Source organism: Enhydra lutris, unplaced genomic scaffold (genome assembly GCF_002288905.1).
Source record: "Enhydra lutris kenyoni isolate GAN:26980312 unplaced genomic scaffold, ASM228890v2 scaffoldscaffold48, whole genome shotgun sequence".
Taxonomy (NCBI): domain Eukaryota; kingdom Metazoa; phylum Chordata; class Mammalia; order Carnivora; family Mustelidae; genus Enhydra; species Enhydra lutris.
In genome coordinates, this window is record NW_019154132.1 from 1,432,859 (window position 1) to 1,449,640 (window position 16,782).

Here is a 16,782-nt window from a genome sequence, read left to right on the forward strand (position 1 = left end):
ATCTTCCTCCGCCCCTGAGAAACAGGTACAGGTTCAACGATGCCCATGGGATAAAAAAATGAAGTTGGCCTGTCTAAGTAAGGCTGTGGGCAGTCAGTTCTGGTCTCTGATGAAGGAACTGGAATGGCTGAGAAGGAAATCTCAGGCCTCATGGTGGAAAAGGATGGGGTCTGATGAAAGTGTGGGAGGGACCTCAGGTTAACACAGCCCCGTTGCACAGACTCAAAGGATGAGCCATCTGAGGGAAAGTCTCCCTCTGTGAGAGACAGGAGGAACTCTCCCTCCACTATATGGGCAAAGTAAGGTACGATTTCACATCCTGGAAGGCCTCCTTATGCCACTTAAATTATCTTTACATTTGATGGTAACATAACTGCCAACTAAAGATCGTTTTTCTATCCAAAAGTGGCTTGATATATTTTCCCACGAACAAAAGTGTTGGCCCAATCAACCAAGCCAGTGTCAACCTCCCCAGGCATAAAGTCCAATGCATTTCACTCCTGAATTCTTCCTTTGTCCATCATCTCCTCTTTGTCCTCACTGGCACTGCCTCAGTGTTGGTCCTTCTCATCACTCACCTGGGTCACTACAACCACCTCCACTTATCTCTCTGGCACCATTCCTGAACTTAATCCAAAAGCTTCAACTTGTTCCCCACTCATATAGTATAAAGTCAAAATCCCTAAAAGACTCTATGACCCATCTTCTGTCTAAATCTTCACTGTCTAATATGGCAGCCACTAGCTACATGGGGCTATTTAAATTTAAATTTGAACTAAACAATATTACATGAAAACAAAAATTCTCATTAACACTAGCTACATTTTAAGAGCTCAAGAGCTACCTATGTCTTATAGCTACTATACTGGACAGTGCAGTTCTAGAAAATTTTGTGAAATTCTGTGAAATTCACAGAAAATTCTACTGGACACCTCTGCTTGAGCTATGCCTAGAGAGAGAGAATCAAGAATCTATGCTAGGCTGTTCTTTGTTGTCACCTTCACCCAGAGAACAGTTCCTGAGTCCCTTTTCTGGAGATGGAGGGCATGATCATAACAGTTTTGGGGCAAGCGATTGGGACTAAGGAACTCCTCCTCGGTGAAGTATCATTGCGCAGAGGGACCGGAGGGCTCAAAACTTACCCTGAAATGAAGTGGGAACAACAGCAGGACTGCTAAACAAATGACCTTCAGTAGCTGGGGTGAGGGAGGTGGTGACATGACTAACTTAGTAGTTCTCAACCCTGGCTACACCTTTAGAATGTCAAAGTTCCATCCCGACCAACTGATTCAGAATCCCAGAGGTGGAGCTCAGACATTGATACACTTCAGAATTCTCTAGTGATTGAAGTGTGTACTTTGGTTTAAGAACCACCATTTTGGCCCAAAAAGATACTACTCCTCTTTTGGTCTTCCTTCCCCTTCCATCTTCCTCCACAGGTACACATTCATAATAAAATGGGTAGAAAATCAGAATTCCTTCATGCTAATTTGATATGAATTCCTCATCAAGTATATTGATATAAAATTGGTGATGTTGATTATTATTAAATTACTCATAGAAACATTTTGACATTTCTACAGCAATTTTCTCCTGAAAGTCACTGGAACTCCAAATGAAGAGGGCTCAGCACAGGCCTGTCCCTGATCCAACTCTTGAAACCACTTTTCAGTCATTGAGCCTCAATTTGCTCTTTTATTTGTAGCCCATTGTGTATATTACCTGCGGGCATTTCTTAGAATTTATTCATTCCTAAAAAGCAAACAAAAAGCAATTTGCTTTCTCTCAACTTACAGAAACTATTTTAAGAATAACTGAATTATTTTAAGTGTCAAAAAGAAAACTGTGTTGTACCACAAGACTGGGTTGACCAGCATTAAGTTAAGTCATCATAGAATTTTGGAGCTTGAAGGGACCTTGGAAGTCATAAGCCAATAGCCTCATTTTACAGGTGGGGCCTCAACACTGAGAGGTTTGCCTGAGGCCAGCTGATTAACGCCAGGGCTTGAGAGGAGGCTATGGTTTCCTGCCCCCAGCCCCAAGTCACTAGAAGCTACAGTGAAGGAAAGTAGGAAAACAAATATTTGCATTGTTCGCTCAACAATATATTTTTAAGACTAAAGTATAAAGCTTTGTACTGAGCCAAATACCCTCTTGCCCAGGTCCTTCAAATGCAAGTGGCAATTACCAGCATTTAAGACAAACTTGTACACATGTGTGGTTTCCTTTCAAACCAACTGATGCTCACAGGCTTTGGCCTCAGCAGCCTTTCATTAACTTAGCTCAGTTCAGGTTGATGACAGGTGACCCTTTCCTATGTGTCAGAAACATGAATGAGCAGTTTACTTGTATGACCTCATTTCATCCTCACCATAATCCTACAGACTGCTACGATTATTACCTCCATTTTGCAGATTAGGAAATGGAGGTTAACAAGTATCATGTCAATATCCCCAAGCCCACCCAGTCTATAAGTGGCAGAGCTGATATTCAAACCTTGATCTGCCTAATTTGAGCCCTGAACCACCACAGTGTACTGCCAAAGAGTCAATCCTAGAATATTAACCCCCAATCCCATTCAGGACTCTACTCAACCACCAAAAATTTCTTAAAATACTTCCATGTACAATTCACAAGCTCCTTTCACCCACATTTTCTTGGTAGAAAGTTTCTTGGTAGACTACTTCTGGTAATGACACACCACAAGCCTGTTTCATGTTTTATGAAACTATTTAAGTAATCAATTTCAATCATCACCCAAAGAAGAACTCACTGCCCTGATTCAGAGTTGGCTTCCCTATGCAGCCTATTAGTTAGGATGTCAAAATGTCCACCCAGACAAATGTCACCTACATAAGGAGACTCTTCTTGCTGAGACTACTTGAACCTCATAATTACCAGGGATTTCACAGAAAAAAACCACTGATATCTTAACTGTGAGCCCTACAAAGCAAAATAAGTCTCCAGTGTATGCCCTCCAGGAACTTACCTCAACAATTAATTTGGAGAAGTTTCCTTGTCTCCCTTCACTGTCCCTTAAGCTCAACTTTAAATATAATCACCAGCATTCAGTACTTGAATTTTGACAGAACTGGTTTAGCACATTGTCCAGAAGCATGAAGGTTATTCTTTTTAATCATTACGTAGCTGTTCTTAACATTAGACAGATATTACACTGAATACTTTCATTAAAACAAGGAAACAAGATCCTTCAACAGCAGATCAACAGTCTTGCTAAATATAGTTCCTTTATAGCTATGGGAACCCTCTCCCCTTAGAGCCCCTTGGCAATTAAATAAGATCCTATGTCTTTAACAATGTTTCCAAATGACTTTGTGTTTCAGATCATAAAAATGCAAAGTAAATCAGTCTCTAGGGATCTTGCCAGCTATTTTTGAGTAGACCAATTCCCGTAACACTGTTCATTCATTCATTCACTCACTCACTCATTCATTCATTCAATAACCTTTTGTTGAATCAGCCCATTTCATAGGTACTGAGGACACACACACATACACACACATACCCATACACACACACACATTTTCACACAAACACAAAGTGTTCCTATTTATCCTAAAAAAGTCTAGTAAGGAAAACAGATAAATATCTGACAGTACAAATGTAATAAGCATATAATGTAAGCACAGTTCCTGCAGGAGCACAAAGGAGAGACACTGAATCCAAACCAGGAGAGTGGAGGAATATCTGAGTCATATACAAAGAAGGAAAAGCAAACACAAAGAAGCAAATGCATCTAAAATTAGTTGGGTGTATGAATGGGTGAATGAGTGAAGAAATGGATGAATCTGAGAAAGGTGATATGATAGACAGACAACACCAGTAAGTAAAACAGGGTTAGCCCAAGGTGCTGTGGCTGTATAGGAGCCCACATCTAGGCTCTGCTGAATAGATAGGGCCTCCAGGTGTGCTTAAATATGGAACAGAAGTTGCCAAACAGATAAAGGGCTTTCTGGGCTGCAGGAAGGGCCTGCTCAGCAGCATCAAGGAGAGCTTAGCATGTTTGGGAAACGTTTGATTTGTCTAAACCAGGGAATAGATTGGGGAGAGGAGTCCAGGGGGAGTGCTTGGCAAGTATTTAAGATCACTGAGCATGGACAGCAAGCAGAGGAACTTAGATTTCGTCCTGGAGAGGATAGGGACCCATAGAAAGATGGCCAAGTAGATGGTTTGTGCTTCAGAAAGATGGCTGTGATAATGATTTAGGAGGTGGCCCGGAGAAGTAACTAGCATTCTGAATATACTGCAGTCATTTCAAGGGAAAATATGAGGATCTGAAGTGGACGGCTGAAGTGGACAAAGGTAGACGAGGGAGGATTTGTAAGTATATATACATATTTTCAAGCACGTAGAGTGAGCAGGTGACCAAACAGACCAAGCACAGATGCTGCTGTGATTACTCCTAGGGCAGAGCCTTGACCAGAAGACACCAAAAGGCAGGTTCCAGCTGTATTGCCCCTGTATTTGCTCCCAAGTCACCAATTGTAAAAATGGACATCATTACTTGAACACCTACATCTTGCCATATGCTACACATTTTATACACATTACCCAACCCAACCCTGCCCAAAACTCTTAAGTGCATATTAATCCTGCCATCTAGAGACCAAGTAATTTGCCCAAGATCTAGGATTTAAGTCCAAGTTTAAGGTGACTCCAAAGCCTTTGTTTAACCATCACAGTAGATTCCTTCCCCAAATGTTGTCTTCTTGGAGGCCTGTTTCTTCCTCTCTCCCAAACCAGTTACTCTCGTGCAACCTGGGTCGGTGCATGGAGCAACAAAAGCTCTGATGCAGCCCTCTGGCCATTCATCCACAGTTTTTTAGGATAAAGTCTAAGTTACTGAAATTTACCCTCTCAGGGTTTCACGTGGGACTGTCCAAGCCCCACTTTTGGCCATGCAATCAAGTCCCAAAAACGGTGTGGCAGAAACTGATGCCAGACTATTAATACAGATTGTCCCCTATTCCTCAATAGTAGAATTCCCAGTTGTTAGTCAGCCCCCTGTTGCCCTGAAGAAAGACTGTATTTCCCAACTTCCTGTGTCTAGGTGTGGCCGTTGTGAGTACATTCTGGTCAACAAGGCTTAAGCAGAAGTGTTAAATGCATCTTGAGAAATCTTGCATACAGGGAAGAGAGCCACCCTCCAATGCCCCCTTCTTCCTTCCTCTGGCTGGAATGAGGACATGATGGCAGGAATTCAAGCATTCATGGTGTATTATGAAGCCTTGGAAGTGGCAGCATAGAAACCTGGAAGAAGCCAGGGTCTCTGATAACTTGAGACCTTTTTAGTGAAACAGACATACTAACCCCGGACTTCTACCATCCAACGTTTTTTGCAGTGTATCAAACATTTTGTGTTTGATCCTCTGTTAATTTGAGTTTTCTAGCACTACTAACCAATGCTATTCCTAATGAATACTGGCTACAATATTGTGAGGGAGCTATTGTCATTTCCCCTATTTTCTCTAAATTAAACACATGTCACCTGCTCAGTGATTCAGGATGACTCTCTCCAACAGGAAAGCTGCCTATGCATTAGGGGACATTTATGTTCCTCTCCATATTGCATTTTGCTGTATGAAAGAGGGAAATGACCAGAATGGAAAATAGCACATTCTGCCCCTGAATGAGGAAACTGTCCAATCCCAATCATTTGTGTTCTGATTTTTCATAGCCTATTTTATGACTTTCATTCTCTATCATTAAATTCTAAACAAAACCCAACAAATCTTCTGGCCTATACAGTCCACAATCCTTAATCAGCCATGGCATCTGTTTCCACAGAAGCAATAGAAACCTTCACATCTCAGATACTTTACCCCAAATGGCAAGCATCTGGTAGTAACCTAGAATATTCTTTCATTCAAAGCACTGATCTTATTGGTTAGCTTTTTCCATTCTGCTGACTATTCCCAAATTACGTATCTTTCCAACCAGAAGAAAGGCAGTGTCTTAGATGGCAATGGGTGAACAGAGCTCCATCTTGCCCTGCAAGTCCCCTGGCTACAGCTCAACCTATTCAGAAGTTGGCCTTTCTGACTACAGTACACTGTCTTGATAATCCATGTATTCCTCCTATAACTACGACTTTATATGAGCTAAGAGTTGATCATTTTGTTAGTGCCATTTAGCATTAATTGAGTGTCTACTGTCCTACCATCTTAGAAGACACAGAAGGAAAATACAAGTCATTCCATTCTTAAGTTCCCAGGCAATATCCATGTGAGGTTTTCTTATGACTCTATAAAAAGTATATAAATTTAGGGGCATCTGGGTAGCACAGTCAGTTAGGCATCCAACTCTTGGCTTTGGCTCAAGTTGTGATCTTGGGGTGGTGAGATCAAGCCCCATGTTGGGCTCTGAGCTGAGCTCGGAGTCTGCTTGAGAGTCTCTCTCTCCCTTTGCCCCTCCCATTCATGCTTTTTCTCTTAAATAAATAAATAAATAAATCTTTTTTTTTTAAGCACATAATTTTTTATTGAAAATATGGAGTTTTTCTGTGTATTAAACACAGAAATCAGGAACAGAAATTATAAATCTACTTATAAGTGTGAGTTAATATACAATAATAGTCTACGAATGTCCTTGTATATCAAAGGACTTTTTTCATTCTTTGTGACAGAAAATATGGATATAAGGGAACATTTTAACAATGATGCTGAAGAAGCCCAGATTTACCATGAGCAATGAATAAGACTCATATAAAATTATAAAGTTTGTATCAAATTGTACTTTCTCTGAAAGAACTAAAGGCAATCCAGTGATATAGTAAGTAGAAAGGGCACTAGATCTGTCATATAGACTTAGAGTCACCTTTCAATTTTGCCACTTAATTAGCCAGCAACCCTGGTCAAGCCACTTACTTTCTGAACATTCTCATTGCAGGCCTGGGGTTAGTAATGCTTACCTCCAGGTGCTTTTCTGAGCATGAAGGGAGAAAGTACATGTGGAAATGTCTAGCACAGTGCTCAACACGTTGCAGCTCCACCTGGATCTTGGCCTGTGGCCTGCTAAAGGCCTTTGTCTGACTCCAAGGAGACCTGAGACCAGTTACCCTGGGAACATGGCCCTCAGTGCAGACCCTCAACTGCTCGCTGCAACTGACATCATGCACCTTGACTAGGCAGTGAGACAGGAAAGCTGCATTTCCTCCAGTAGATCTTCCCAGAGACAGGACACCCAGAAAACTGTGAAGGAGGCCAAGCTGGACTTCAGCCTTCCCAGAATCACACAGTCTCCACAGTACTGGTGAAATTCTTAGTGCAAAGGACAAGAAGGCATAAAAATGAAGCAAACATTTTGGCCCATTGTCTTGAAGTGTTTTATCCATATCTGCATACCTCAGACTGCAATCCACTTGGCCCCAACTAACTTTTCCTTTCTGCAGAGATAATAACAGAGAATCTCAGCCCCTCCACTCTAGTTCCATCCTCCATATGGGCCAAGTAGCCAGATTGTCCTAAGGAACAAATACCAAATACCCCCAGGCTATGCACTGGTACAACAGACAGCAAAAGGACCATCCAGGGGGTCAAGAAATGGAGTTACTGAGTCATGGGCAAACTTTTCTCTCTCTTTTTCTTTCTTCTTCTTCTTCCATCTTGCTTCTTTCTTCTTTCTTCTTCTTCTCTTACTCCTCTTTCTTCTCCTTCTTCTTCTTCTTAAAAAAAAAAAAAAAAAAGAATAAATTGGGAAGAAAAGACTAAAAAATACCTGAGTCATCAAGTACACTGTGTAGTAGGGTTAAGGTTTGCTTCTTGAAACTTTGGTTTCTGTGTGTGTGTGTGTGTGTGTTTAGGATCACAGTTTAAAATTGTGTGTCTTGGTTAGGAAACTGAAAAACAAATATAGGGCAGTCACATAGAGCTTTTACATGATGGTAACAGCTTTCTGAAGAGCTGTGAAATCATAGAGGGGACAAAAAACAAAACCAGTAGGGACAGAGAATCTGAATTCTAGTCTAGGCTGTGCTGTGTCCACAGCCAAATTCCACAATCTGTTTGAACCCCTTCCTCCTTTGTAAAAGGAAGATGATAACTCCTACTCTGCCTATGTGGCAGGACAGCTGTGTGGTTCAAATGCAACAAGGTTCACTGAACACTGTGTACACTGCAAGACAAAGGCTGACTGAAATAAGGTATTTTGAAATTCTAATTTATGGTGGGAAGTTCAAGTGGGGAAGGGAAGAGATAGACAATAGGATCATTTGGGAGCCACTGGGGGACCCAGAAAGTGTTACAGATGCCCAAATCCTCACATGTGGCATCCTTCCAGCTCCAATATGTGTCCAGCTAGGTGATCCAGTCCAGGTGACGCAGGTGATGCCTCAGGAATCCTACCACAATGATTCTAACCAACACAAGCAAAGGAAATTTCGTGTTTGTTCTGTTGCACGTCACTGGCCCTAGGGCTAGTATTCGATAGCACCTGAAGGTCTAGTGCTGACTAGTTCTTTCGGGTTCACTCCACCTCTGCGGAGTAGTGGGAAAGCCATGTAACCTCATCATTATTAATGAAGAAAGGCAAAATTAAGTGCACGCCTGTTACTGGAGAGAACATTGATGTTCTTTCCATTTCATGGAAAGGTCTTGCAAAACATTGGTTCTAACATCTTCTTGCATGAGTCATAGACTAAGGAATGAAGAAACACTTCTGAATGACAAACAAGGAAAAAAGAAAAGTAAGAGAGCTATGATGATGTGTTCTTGGAACACAACTTCAAGTTCATTTACACAAGCAAAATCAACATGTAGATCTCTGTTTAGGGTATGCTGCTAAAGGACAAAAGAAAACAAAAAGTCCATTCCTTTTCTTTTTCCTGATTAAAAAGATAATGGACACTCACACAAAAATCAAATAATAAAATTAGTTCCCAAGAAGAAAAGAATGCCAGCATTTTAAAGTGCATCTTTCCACACCTGTTTCTTTTACTGAACTATCAGGTGGATAGACATAAACATTGTACAGATAGATTTTTTTTTTTGAAACATACTTGTTTATATACTGGTATGTCAGAAATCCTCATCCATAATAGTAAATGAAGATCTAGAACACTGCTATTGGTAATCATATAGTATTCCATCATCGAGATGAAGCTTAATTTATTAATAAATTTCCCTAAAGGACATTTAAGTTGCTTCTGAATTTATTATTGAGATATAATTGACATATAGCATTGTATAAGTTTAAAATGTACATTGTGTTGATCTGACCTACTTATGGCTGCTTCTGGGTTGTTGCTTTTATAAACAATACCAGGGGTGCCTGGATGGCTCAGTTTGTTAGGCGTCTGCCTTTGGCTCAGGTCATGATCTCAGGGTCCTGAGATTGAGCCCCAGAGCAGGCTCCCTGCTCAGCGGGGAGTCTGCTCATCCTTTTCTCCCTCTGCCTCTCATCCCTACTCATGCTCTCTCTCTTTCTCTCTCAAATGAATAAATAAAATCTTATTTTTAAAAAAAACAATACTAGTATAAGCATTCTTAAACATTCATCACTGTATACTTGCCCAATTATCTCCCCGGGATAAAGTTCTAGGATATGAGCCAAAACCTATTGCATTTTCTTTTCTTTTTTTTTTTTTTTTTTTTGCTATGAATATTTTTTTTAATTTGATTTTATTTTTTCAGTGTTCCAAGATTCATTGGTTATGCACCACACCCAGTGCTCCATACAATACGTGCCCTCTTAATACCCACCACCAGGCTCACCCAACATCCCACACCCCCAAAACCCTCGGTTTGTTTCTCAGAGTCCACAATCTCTCATGCTTCATCTCCCCCTCCAATTTCCCCTAACTCACTTCTCTCCTCCCAGTGTCCTCTGTGTTATTCCTTATGTTCCACAAGTAAGTGAAACTCAACACTCAAAAAACATAATCATGTCAAAAAATGGGCAGAAGACATGAACAGACACTTCTCTAAACCTATCACATTTTCAGTGTTAATGCATATTGCCAAATTGCCCTGTGGAAATAATGTGCCACATCCCATTGCCCCAGCAATGCAAGAAAGAACCCGTTCCTCCACACCTCACCAACAGTGGGCATCATCAATTCTCTCACATGTTTTTTCCAATCTGATAGGTAACAATATTGCACTTTTGTTGAATTGCATTTCTTTGATTTCAGTGAGACATTCAATATTAATCTTACTTGTTATCAATGCACATATACTACTAGTAGTGATAATAGTTAACATGTATTGAAAGTGTATTATGCATCAGGCACTGTACTGAACACTTTACAGAATTATCTTTTTAAACCTCATGATAGCCCCTCTAGATAAGTACTACTATTATCCCTATTTCACAGATAGAAACAAAGACTTAGTAATTTGCTAAAAGATATGAAGCTAGTAAATAGTAAACCCAGAATTCAGTCCAGGTAGGTCTGGCCTGAAAGCCATGTTGTTGAGCAGGCCACTATACTTCCATTTACTACTTTATGCAAGACTGCTAATTCTGTTTTTTCTGTGTATGCTTTTTTATATGAGTTTAATGTGTTCATAGCCTTTAACCATTTTTCAGTTGGGATGTTCATCTTTTCCTTATTAATTAGCAATAATTCCTTTCTATTGACAATATTGATTTTTGGGGCACCTGGGTGGCTCAGTTGGTTAAGTGTTAGAATCATGATTTTGGCTCAGGTCATGATCTCGGTGTCCTGGGATCAAGCTCTGTGTTTGGCTCCCCATTCAGCAGGGAGTCTGCTTGTATTCCTCTTTATCTGCCCCTCCCCCCACTTGCACTCTCTTTTTTTCTCTAAAATAAATAAATCTAAAAAAAAAAAAAAGAATATTGATTTGTTGTCATTTTTTGCTAGCAACGTTTTTTCTCTGTGGAATGTACTTACACCCAATTTACAACTTTTACTTCTGTTTATAATCAGTGCAAGGACTTGATTAATGACTGTAATAAGCCTGATGTAGTACCCCAGACATGGGAAAAAGCACATGCAGATCAGCTAAACTGATGGTGTTATATTTTAGTGGTAGTGCAATCGTGAACAGTAAAGGGTTTGGACAACAGCACATGGCCATGGAAAAGGGGAAGTAAGAGAGAAAAGAGGCAGATCAAGTCACAAAGTGGTAATCTCCCCTTTAATGCCTTTCTGAGTTTCTTCCCCTTGCAGGACTTCTTCTGCCACTTGGCCACCCCCAAGAAATAGGGTTTTTATCACTTGGTATTGTTTATAGAGATCTAAATCTCTTCTTTTCATTACCCAATTTCATCACATGTTATTAAAACAAAGACAACACTTTGGCCATGGACCATCGCCCAGAAAGTGGAGCATGTACAAAAGAGAGGGCATGGGGTCGGAGGCCCCATCTTGGAGCCCTACCAGGTGAGGACATGCTGTGTGGCCCAGCAAGTTGTTTCACTCTCTTGGCTTCCATTTCCTCATTTGCCAACCTGGCGTAATGATAACTATGTCACACAGCGGCTTGGAAATTACCTAAGAAAATGTTAAGGGTCTGTGCCTCATAGGACCCTAAATGCTCAGCAGATGGTCCTCTGCCCCCACCTCCACTGATTCAAGTGAAAGAGAAAAAGAGGGTTCTGTGGGATTCACAAGAGGAATGCAAAGGCTTGGTCTGACTCAACTGCTCTGCTATTAAATTAGAACTTCAGCTTATGTGTCTCCAAAATTGTCCCATGAGACACTGTCAGAGTTAAAACAGGAAGACAGCTGACAACCTAACAACCTAACTCCAGTTGGCGTCTCCCTCTACCCCATCTGTGTGCAGACAGCTAAACTGCCTATGTCAGTCATCTACAATCATTTGCCTCAACACTTATTACAGAAGATCTCATGGTCCCAAAAGTCTCTAACTTTGCCTTGGATTATACAGGATAGCAAAGTTCTCATTTGAATGAAATAATACTAGGATTCATTCAGCAAAAATCCCTGAAGACATCAGGAAAATAGATAAGAAAGGTGATCTGCTTAATTTATTATCAGGACCAAAGCAATCCCCTCATTCATTCACTGATAACTTACTTATTTCCCAGGCATCTCTCCCAACCTCCCAACCACACCCCTCCTTTGACCTCAGGCTATGTTTATTATAATACTCTTCCTTTGTAAAGCATTTCAGACTTGAAAGAAAGTTTCCTACCATGAGTTGAGCCCTACTCTGCAAGCTCTTTACACAGGAGGCATCTGAGGTTCACAGGATTGAGCAGTTTCCAAAGCCACAGAACTAGACAATGACTAGCGTGCAGGTGCACCTGCCCCTGAAGCCTGTCCACCAGGCCCACCTGCCCTTGCCCTCCGCACCTTCACAAAGCACTTACTTATACACCCATTAGCTCCCTGATTGCCTCCAAAATCTTTCTAAGTACCACAATTCCTGTTGCCTCTGTTTACTGATGAGAGACTGAAAGAGGCTGCAGGATGTAGGCGCCCCCCCCAACTGTAGCCTAGAACCCCTGGGGATGGCCTAACCCCACCAGGCAGAGCCCCCACAGCCAGGCCCTGGGGGTGCCTGACAGAAAGTTCATGGCCCACTGAGAAGTTCTCTGTTGAAGGAAGACATAATGTTATATTTCAGCAAGATCTAAGTTAGTGTTGACCAACTCACTGGGGAAACCAGAATTCAAAGGCTCTGGGCTCCACAGCCCTCCTCCCCAAGGCAGTAACTTCAGGAAGTAGGTGCTACTCCCACAGTCCTTCAGCCTGTCCCCATAGTTCATTTCCACAGGTGAGCTGATCTGTCAGAAAGTTGATCAATATAACCAGCCCCTAAGAGCCACATAATAAGGGCTAAAACCAAACACCATTCTTAAGGAGGAAGCTCAGAAATGAAGCCAAAACAAATGTTGCTGAGATAAAGGATTAGAATAAAACTATAAGAGTAGCTGGCACAATGAAGCACACATTCCCCACGTGATTCAAGGTAATAAGATATCAAGGACAACTCATCAGCCAGAGAAGGTACAGCTCAGTCAGCTTGTACCATTTAACACTACTTTCAACAAGGAATCATTAAGGCTTCAGAGCAATCACATTGGAAACATAGACTTTTCAAGCTGAAAGGCCCTTTGGGATAAGCCAGTCCAAACCCTGTATTTAACAGTCGGCAGAACTAATGTCCAAATAGGTTAACTGACTTGGTCACAGTTATGTAGCTGGTCAAAGGCAGAGAAATGACCAGAAATCAGGTAACAGAGCTCCAATAACATCTTCACACAGGTGTTTAAACACTGAATCTTTCCTCCTATTTCCTCCTATTCTTCATATATATGTATATAGGCACATACACGCACACACACACCTGCATAATACACACATGTGCCTATGCACCCTACATACACATATGCACCTGCAGCCATGCACACATACACGTATCTACCTACATACACATACAAGTGTGCACACACACATAACGCATTCTTCTTCACCTGTTGCCACAGGCTCCATATGCCACATCCTTATCAGCCCCTTCTGAACATTCAAATAGGAATATAATTCAGATGACCTGTCTGACCATGGGGCTTACTAAGAGAACCACTGTGCCCCAGGAGGGACCTGGCTCTCTTTCAGCTTTTTATTTTTATCTGTTGTTGAGGTGACATTTACACCAGTAAGAGTAGGGGCTATAGGGCAGTTAAATGACTGAGTGCAAAAATATTCACAAAGGGCTCAGCATGGTGCCTGGTGCACAACAGACCCCAAATCCTATCTCAGCTGGGGATGTGTCAGGCAGATGACCTGGGTGTAAATAGCAGGGGTTCTGTGGCCAGACAGCCAGGCCATGATGCCCCCTTTCTGTTTTTGACTTTCAGCAGCTTGCCTACCCTCACTCAAGTCTAGAGTCCATATATACGTAGGCCACTGCAAGGAGTGAATGGTCATGTTTGCTGCCTGACTCTGAGTGAGTCAAAAAACAGCAAGTGCTAAACAAATAGAAAGGCAAGCAGGTTTTTGATTTGCATAGGATAGAGAAATGCACGGTCCTGCCCCTTCCTTCCCTAAAATCCCAGGACTGCAGTTTCCTCCTTGAGGGTGAGTTCTATAATCCCACAGTGCAAAACACTGGGTGTGGCATAGAATTGGTATACAGTTCTCTTCTGTAGAAGGGAAGTTTCTTCGAACCCTTTTAAAACCCACCTAATCGGGGCGCCTGGGTGGCTCAGTGGGTTAAAGCCTCTGCCTTCGGCTCGGGTCATGATCTCAGGGTCTTGGGATTGAGCCCCACATCCAGCTCTCTGCTCAGCGGGGAGCCTGCTTCCCCCTCTCTCTCTGCCTGCCTCTCTGCCTACTTGTGATCTCTGTCTGTCAAATAAATAATTAAAATTAAAAAAAAAAAAAAACCCACCTAATCAGGAAGTCTTTGCCTGGGGATTCTGAACTGACTGGGATGGATCCTTTCTAGATAGATTCTCACACTTGGTCTGTACAATATTACCTTCCAGTTATTATTAAGATTCTTTCTGAGCATTCTCAAATCATCTCATCTGGGTTCACTCTTCCCAAGTAGAACATAATGCCCCAAAGGGCAATAATCCCCATGCCAGCTGAGAGAACATTTTGACCCAGTAGGAACTCAAAGGCCTGATGCCAGAATTTCTTTCTTTCCACCCTAGCCAAACCTTGAGGCAAGGCCCCTGGCGTCTTTTAAGAGATTCTGCTAAAAGTCACGGTTTTCCAGACACTCAATTCTATGTGTGGGGAGAGGTATAGGTAGGTCCTGATATCTCTCTCTTTCGTCACACATTCTGAATACAAGCTTCTCAAAGGCCAAATGCATAGGAGGCAAGGCAAGACACTTCACGGAATGGCATGGTCTCAAAACAAAGCCAGACACTCTGGAGGTCTCACACACTCAGAGCCTACTTGGTGAAGAGGTTCGGCTCTACAGTCAGCCCTTAAATCTGGAAATATTAGAAGCAAGAGCAGCAAGAGAGGGAGAAAGAGCCATGTGTTAGGAGAGTCAACTGTGAGAAGTCCCTGCTGGCAAGGGTTAGTGTCCAAAAAAGCTCTCCACCCATTCCATCCCTTGGCCAATGTGAAACGTTGGAACCAGAAATTTGGCTCAGCCTGAGCAACTCCAAGTTCAAATTATAACCATCGTGGAAGTGGCCTACATTCGCCTGAGGCCTCTGATGTAGTTAGGTCACAGCTCAGTGACTCACTGAATCTTTTCAGGGGAAAAGTATAGGAAACTGCTAAGGATTCAGTACCAGACAGAATATGGCTCCCATGAGTTGCCTTCTTATACTCTGAAATCCTCACTCTGTACTGTGCAGTTAGACTGAGCTGATTGTTTCAGGAACGTTATCATATTTAATTTAATCCTCACTGCAATTTTTATTTCCCCCATGAGGAAACAGCTGCTAAGAGATTAAGGAGTTTGACAAGATTACACTGCTAGAAGGAGACAGAAGCCCATGCTTGGCCTCCGCCAGACCTAAATCCAAAAGGCCCCTTTGCCTCTCCCTAGCTGAGGCACGTGGAACAAGCTCTGGGCACTTTCCTCTGCTTTGCAAACAGAGGGATGATGATATTGACCTCACAGGATTGTTATGAGGATTGGATATTAAAACAGAGAGCTTAACAGGCTTGGTAAAAGGTAGCTTCCCTGATTGCTCTTGTTACTATTTTGTCCTCTGATGCCCTGTCCTGTCGGTGCCAGCTCATCCCTTCATCCCCTCAGTAGGACTTTAGAGATAACAAGAGGCAGCTCTCAGTTAATAGAGTTCTGGAGAATGACAGCCTGGTTTTCCATTCCACAAGAATGTCCCAGGGCCTTTCACTTTGACACAGCCTTGATTGCTATTAAACACTTGTATACAACTGATTGGATACATTTTAATTTGTCTAGGTCCCTCCATACAACTCTAGTAATCCTTAAATGACCTGTAGAAAAATAATAAAGGATAAAGGAAATATTGCCCCACAATTTGCTTGAACTGACATCAGTCCTGGGGTAAACCATACAGTCCCTCAAAATGTTACTGTTTAAATGTGCATTCGCCATGAGCTCCTGTGCTTCTTCCCAGTGTCAGATCCAGGCTCTGACATTTACACACATTTACATACTACATTTACACACTGAAAATGTAACCCAAATGGAATTCTTGGGAAAGAGGTGTTAGCAGCTCTATAAATGCAGATGCTTTCTTTCATCCTTACTCACATACCAACATGAATTGAGATCTGGTACAAATTCAAGATACTTTCATTTAAACATGCATATGCTGACATTTGTTTCCCTCTCTCCCCAGCAAGATATCTGACCCCACTCTTGAACACCATTGAAGTTCCCCTTGGGCCACCTCTCCTTCTAGATTTATCCTACAGCTTATTCTAGTCTCTGCTGCCACCAGTTCCAAGCAAATGTGGCTCAATAGCACCTCATTCCAAACCTCCAATGCCTGCTAGGGTCTTGGCACTAACATGGGTAGCACAGGGGCTTAACACCCACTGTTTTTCACCCTTTGGGGGAAAGATTGACACTTCCAACACACATTTCTTAAAGCACCTGAGGAGTTCCCAGGGAGCTGTTCTCTTCTCCAAAATTCATCTATCCTTCCTGCCTCCTTCTCCCTGCTCCTCTCTGCTGCTTCCTGGCATCATTTCCCAAATCAACTACCTACATGCACGCCTCTGTTTCTGGCTGTGTCTCAGGGAAATCATTCCCTGCAAAAATTTTAGTGATCACAGTTTTAAACTCAACAAACAGGACATGAGACCTTACAAAAAAAAAAAAAAAAAAAAGTTTCAGTGCCATTTCTATGTTCAAGGAAGCAGTCTGG